Here is a 7,533-nt window from a genome sequence, read left to right as displayed (position 1 = left end):
GTTTGACATACTTAGTGAATACAGCAAGAAAAGCTACAATATATTTGCATCCTCCCCTTGATGATGGGAGAGGACCACAGACGTCGACCGAAATGATTGACAGCGGTTTAGTGGGTATAATAGGATGTAGGAAATCTTTCACACAAAAATTTCCTGGTTTGGCTAGCTGGCAAATTTTACATTTCCTTAACTGTCTGTGCACTTTCCTGCGAATGTTTGGGAAGCAGCAATATGCTTGAATCTTCCGAGCACACTTTAATACTCCAAAATGCCCCCAAGTGATGTGCATGTGCAAAATTAAGTCATTCTCATTCTTCTCGGGAATACACACCTTCCAATTATCTGAATCAAGATGCCCTTTGAAAAATAAGACATCGTCCTCAACTTTGTACAGTCTCTTCAGATCATCGTTACCAGGCTTTGCTAAAGTTTCCTTTATTGAATGCCAACGAGGATCTCCATTCTGTAGTTTTTCCATGTTCTTACACATTTCAAGAAAATGTTTCCTATATATTCTATCAGTCATTATAAGAACATTAAATTCGGACGGATTGCCGGTGATGTTGATAGTTGACAAATCTCCATCTGGCATTCTAGACAGTACATCAGCGCTGAAATTATCCTGTCCGCTTAGGTATTTAATTTCAAATTGAAATTCTTGGAGTGAGAGCATCCATCTTGCTAATCTTGGATGTAATAATTTACATGTTTGCAAAAAACTTAACGCTTTGTGGTCACAGTATACTGTTGTCTTCGCTCCATATAAGTAATAGTAAAATTTCTTAAATGACCAGACTATAGCCAATGCTTCCCTTTCGGTAGTCGTATATGTTCTTTCACAAGCAGTTAAGAGTCGGCTAGCAAAAGCTATTGGACAGAAAGTTGATTTCCTATCTATCATCTTTACCTGGAAGAGGCATGAACCTATTCCAATTTCCGAAGCATCTGCCATTAAACCGAATTCTTGGCTCATATCAGGATGATATAATATTTGTGAATTGACTAAGGCATGTTTTATTGCTTCAAATGCATTCTGACATTGTTGCGTCCACACCCACGGAGTATTTTTGCGCAACAAGCTGTACAACGGTTCTGCATTAATAGAGTGGTCGTGAATGAAACGCCTGATAAAAGAGGTAACTCCGAGGAAGCCCTTTAACTGTCTTTTTGTTGTTGGAACTGCAAAGTTTTTGATTGCCTTTACTTTCTCGGAGTCCGGTAAGATGCCTTTTCCATTTATAAGATGACCCAAAAATTTGATTTTATCTCGAGCAAAATGGGACTTTTGCAGATTTGCGGTTATGCCTGCTTCCTTGAAACGTTCTAACACTCTTCTCAATAAATCAACGTGCTCCTCGCATGTGCTCGTAGGTATGAGCATGTCGTCCACAAATAAAGTTAAATTGCTTCGAAGTGCAGGTCCCAATGCATGATCTAGAGCATTTATAAAAACTCCTGAGCTCACGTTTAGCCCGAAAGGTAAAACCTTAAATTGATAGCTTCTACCTGCATGTACAAATGCGGTGTACTTTTTTGATGGTTCGTCTAGAGCCACCTGCCAAAATGAACTTCTCAAATCAATATTTGTTAAGTATTTCATCCCCTCGAACTTTTGAATTAGCTCATTGATATTTTCCGGGTGAGTTCGCACGGGCACGATAATCTTATTTATCTGCCGTGCGTCTAGCACGAGACGAACTTTTCCTCCCTTTTTCGATACAACATGAAGCGGACTACAGTATGGACTCGTCGAAGGTTCGATCAGATCCCATTCAAGCATCTGGTGGATTTCCGCATCAACTGCCTTTCGTTGGTGCCACGGTACTGGATAAAAAATTCGGCAGAAAACTTGGTGTGGTATCACATCTAAATGGCATGTGTATCCCTTGATTACACCAGGTCTTTCTTGAAAGACTTCATGATATTCCTGTAGAAGATCATATAATTGCTTTCTTTGGTGTTGTTGCAAATATTCAGGTTCTTGCACCTTTTCGTATACCATAACTTCAGGGTTTAAAACTGGTTGCAAGTAATTAATTTGGTAATACCGTACAGGTTTGCTATGTATCCATTTTATTTGCAGCTTTCGTCCCTGACAATACTTTCCATGGGTAATATATTCCCTGAGAAGATTCAGTTGATGTTTCTGATCCATTATTGTAAAACTGGCACGGCCTAGAGAAAAATCGATATGCCAATTTCTCTCTCTAAATTCATCTATACCCAGAATACAGTCCTCAACCAATTTTTTATTACAAGGAACGTGCAATTTATAGCTACATTTCCTATATCTAACTGGAGTTGAGTCTGCACTTTAACCTGAGAAGACTTATGACCAGTAGGACCTACAATTCTACAACATTGAACAGGAAAAATCGGTGGATTTGCTTTCTGAAGTATTCTTTGAAATAACTTCTCAGAAACGACATTTACTGCTGCTCCTGTATCTAAAGTAACTTGCACAGTAATGCCTTCAATCGCCGCCTGAATTTTCGCAACAGGTACAGTGATATGTTCCTCTTGACAAGGCATGATATCCTGCTGAAGTTCTTCTATTAATAATCTGCCTTCATTGTACCGGAAAAATTTGACGCTCAATTTTCGCCCCTGAAAACTTCCTCGACTGCACCGTCGGGGCTTCTGACAGTCGAGTTTAGTTTGACGATTGTCCATTATTAGTAGATATCTGCTCCGTTACGTCGGTTATTATTGGTGGTTGATTCTCCATTCATTTGCATTATCATTTGGTACCCAACCTGAAGTTTGTGGTTGGTTGTGATATTCATGGGTTAGTAGCTGATATCGGCGTTTTTGCTGATAATTCCCTTCTTGATAGTATCCTTCCCTCTTCTTATTATTCTTCCTCCATTTCCGTTTATATGTTTGTTCACATTGTTGGTCATGATTACACTGGTCGGGATTTTCGTTACCAAATTTCACGTTTTTCTGGAAATAATTCACCTGTGGGTTTGGTGAATTGTGTGCAAAAGGTTTGTTTCCATACTGTTTGTTGTTACTATTGTATTTGTTAGGTTGGTAACTTGGTTGGTTATAGCGCACACGAGATTCTTCGAACAGAATGACTATTGAATCCAATGTGGCTAGAAAATCTTCCACATGTTGTTCAGGCACATGTAGAAGTTTTTCGTTAACTTCAAGTGGAAGTTTGCCCTTTAATATTCGAATGATATCCTGCGTCGGGATTGGTTCATTCCAGTATTTACTTTTATTTATATACTTCTCAAATACTTTCTTAAAGATCTATTTTTGAAAGAAAAAGATTGTGGGTCAAAAACTTCCTTCGTAGTCTTTCTTGTACACCTTTATTCCAGTATTTGTGCAAGAAAGCGCGTTCAAATTGGTCATAATCTTGACACCAATCGGATGCTTCTGACGCCCACATCGATCCATCTCCATGTATGAATCCTGCAACGTACATAATTTTTTGTTGCTCAGTCCACATTCGCGGCAATATCCCTTTAAATTGCTTGATAAATACCACGGGATTTATCGACTTCCTTTCGGGAATAAATATCTGGAATTGACGATATTTAAGCATTTTTTCTTCATTCATAGTCACAGGTGTATTCTGGTGGCTACTACGCGGTGAATGATAATCTCGATAATTTGTTTCTGGTTGATTACGTAAATATGCACCAATACATGGATATTGTTGCATGGATTCGGTTTCACTGGTTTCATCAGGAATAAAGTCTGCTTTTGATAAACTGAAAGTAGTATGTGCCCCTCTAGTATTAACTACACCCTGCTGGAATGCTTTTAATGTATTTTCTATCTTTGCTTTCCAAGCAGGAAATTCATCTCCTATATTCTCCTTAATCTCTTTAACTTCTGCTTTAAGTTGTTCTTGTGCAGCTTCGTTGTTAACTTGCACGTTAGAAACTGCTTCTTTCAAGGTTTTGTCAACATAATTACGCACTGTCTCGGTTTGCTCTTTCGCCCAATCTTCAATGTTCTTAGAAAATGCGATCTTATGTTCATTGAAAAGTTTCTCTATGTGTTTCTCGCCTCCGAGTAAACTCAATGACAGCTTGCTCGTTATCGTGCTTAATTGTATTCACGTCTTGCGCAATAGTGTTCTGTACATGAATAACTTCTTGCACTTGATGATTTAGTGTATCTTGACGACATAAGATGTCTTTGTGTTTGTTTGTTAATTCCTGATACTGTTGTTCTTGTGTAACTATGAGTTGTGCCTGACTGGTAATCAAGTGACTCTGCTTTGTTTCCAAACTCTGGAATTTTTCAGTAATCTTATCGTTTATTTCTTTTAGTTTATTAGATTGCTCCTGAGCCAAATTAAATTGCGCACTCTCCAATGCCTGGAATCTACGATTCATGTCGTTTGCAAACGTGGATTGTGCCGTTGCAAGATTAGATTGCGTGGTTTCCAATGCCTGGAATCTACGATTCATGTCATTTGCAAACGTGGATTGCGTGGTTTCCAATGATTTAATCCCTTGTGTTATGACAGTCAAACTTGACATCAGCTGGGATAACAAATCGGTATTCTCAGCAATTGGCGATTGCACTGGGCTTAATGAGGATTGTACCGACACAATTTTCGGTACAGTCATTTCGTTTTCGCACGCGTCTGTGTCAGAGATGAAATTCATGTTGTTTGTTGGTTGCTGCATATTTCTCTGGACTTCTTTCGACATATGAATGTCGGAACTAGCAACCGTTTGTGTCGACGGCATGAGCGCATTAATTATTGCTGGTTGCTCAGCCGTAATTGACATATCGCTAACTACGGCGGTATTAAATTCTGTGGCACTAGTTGACGATGCATTCACACTATTTAATTCAGTTTGTGGCATTGTGATGCGTGTTTGCTTATTGGCTTTGAACATAGATCTCGTTATCACCATGTAAATGAGCAATTGACAGTTTCTCCTCTAAATAAGTCCTACAAAAGTGACTATTAAACTTTTATACACGCAAAAACGTTAATGTCCTAATGCTGTTAATGTACACTTTACAATGTGACACAAAAACAGTGCATAGATAACACATAAAATGTTGTCTTACTATATCTACTGAAATACTGGAATTCTAGTTAAAGTAATATAGCAACTCTATTTATACTTAGAAAATTTCTACATGAAGGGTCACTACAATGCATAAATGCTCAAGAAAGCTAGTAATTCAAATATTCTGGCCTTTTTGAAGTTTCTTCTCAGCTGCTCGGACGGCGCACTCGTTCTCTTCACAAGATACTCCCGCACGTTAGCGTTAGCATGAAACATACAAAGGACCATAATGTAGTTACTCTATAAGACTAGACATATATACACACAATGAAACATTAATTACTAAATTACTAACATATTTATATTGCAGGTTCACTATGAGTGTTGTATCAGGATCGTGTCCTGTCTAATGGTCGCCATTTATAATGACTCCTTCTCTTACTAGGCTAATTACTATTTAGCTCTACAGGGCCATTATACTGAAATGTTTCCCCACACCACCTACTGTTGTCTTTCTATTTGTGTGAGTAACTAACTGCATGTTCACTGTTGTGGGTAAATACATACAGCGTACACAGGGCGGTGTGTGAAACTGATGGCGATTACACGCTTCCGCTATTGCAGAAATCTGCTCCAGATGCTGCAGATACCGTGTTGAGCTGAAAGTGGTAACCAAAATGTTCTTCGGGGCTCTGTTGCATAGCAATCAGATTGCTTTCAGTTCTGAGAAATGTCCAGTTACTATTGTGGATTTGAATGATCCATGAAGTGACTTCTTTTCCGAAGAAAACATCGAACTATTTCACTAGAACTGAACGCTCCCGTCGGAACTGTTCTCAACTGGTGTTTATTAGTAAATCACAATAGCAGTACATCGCTGGGTGTATAATAAGACGTACCTTCTTGAAATGAACAATATTTTAATGTTCTATTAACTGATTTCCTTCCATATACACTTATATTTTACAATGTGAATCAAAACTCGCAATGGCGTCGATTTTTTACATCACAAGAATGACTCTCCTCCCCTAAAAAATTACTCTTAACCAGAACAAAAGAACTCTATATCCTAAGAATAATTATGTGAGCGCTGACCGCCACAGAGTAATAAACAATATCTTTGTCTCTCTCTCGCACTGTCACAGCAAGTTACGCTGCATGATACATCATAACTTTCATGTGTGTCTAAATCTTTTTGACACACAACAGCACGAAGCTTGAGGTTTCCGAAAATAAAGCTTCGTTTCTAACTGACTGCCCTATTCCAAAATGGCGTAATATCTGCTTTACAAACACCAACAAACAATAAAATAAAGGACAGAATTCGTATTTAAAATAATAAAAGTGTGAAAAACATTCAGTTAAATTACATATCTCCTATAATATACACGTGCTGCAACTATATTCGAGCTCAATAAATATAGGAAGATGCCCCTGATACACAGATCACAAGATCTATTGCTGTGGTGGAAAGAAGATCATGTGTTGTTTCCTACACTGTTTGAAATAATGAAATGACGTATTTGTGTTATGGCCACCTCTGTTCCATGTGAGCGTATATTTTCAAAGTAGGACAAATAATAACAGACAGACAATCCCGTCTTTCAAGCTAAAAAGTATCAAAAATGATATTTCTAAACTACAACTGAGAATAGGTGCAGTAGATCTACTCAGAAATGAAACAGTAAAATTTCTGGTGATTTTCTTCTTCTCTGGCCAGTGTGCACTGAATTTGTATTTGACTGTATTTTGTTCAGTCCACTAAATCTTAAAGGTAACTACCTTACAAGAACATTTTTCTCAGATTTGTTGCACGCACAAGACACGGTTTTGCTCACCATTCAGTGAGTTAAATTTTTTTGAGTATGTTTATTTATTTGTGTGTTCGAGAATAATTATCTGATTTATGTAAGTACATGTTTGTGTGTTGTAAATGTGCTATTTTTGGTTATTAGACAAAATAAGCATCTTAATACTTGTGTATCATAGATTTCCTTATTTTATTTATTTAGCGTATGGCAGTACATATGAACAGCGACTAGCAATTGTGGATTACACAGTTTAACAAAATTGTACGAAAATATATTAATTTCATAATTTATAGTTTAAGAGATAAGTCTATTAATTAAAAACTAATTTGCTGATCCATTCAAGGGCTGCCTCTGTCACTTCAAAGAAATCTTCCAAGTTCCCATGCTACGCTCTTCTGCTACAGCTTGTTACAATGTGATGGATCGTCTAGTGTTTCTTCTGTGTCGTTTGTTTCGAAACAGTAATGTGTTTCAGTTTGCCCATGTCTACTGCGTTCCAGGCACAAACAAACCTGCTACTGACTGGCAATAATTGTAATCTGACTGCGAGGAAAATATAAAATATAAATAACTACCAAAAATGTCCTGTCTGAAAAGTATGACACTGTTGAAATGTTAATTTTATCGCACGTAAATTATAAATGGCCGACCTGTTTGCGCAATGAATAAATGCTGTGGAGCTCCCATCTCCAAACTATGGTTGCAGCTGCTATGCTGGTTAAAAAATA

This window comes from Schistocerca piceifrons, chromosome 7, assembly GCF_021461385.2.
Source record: "Schistocerca piceifrons isolate TAMUIC-IGC-003096 chromosome 7, iqSchPice1.1, whole genome shotgun sequence".
NCBI lineage: Eukaryota > Metazoa > Arthropoda > Insecta > Orthoptera > Acrididae > Schistocerca > Schistocerca piceifrons.
The sequence above is the reverse complement of the archived record's forward strand: the minus strand, read 5'-3'. Positions refer to the sequence as shown.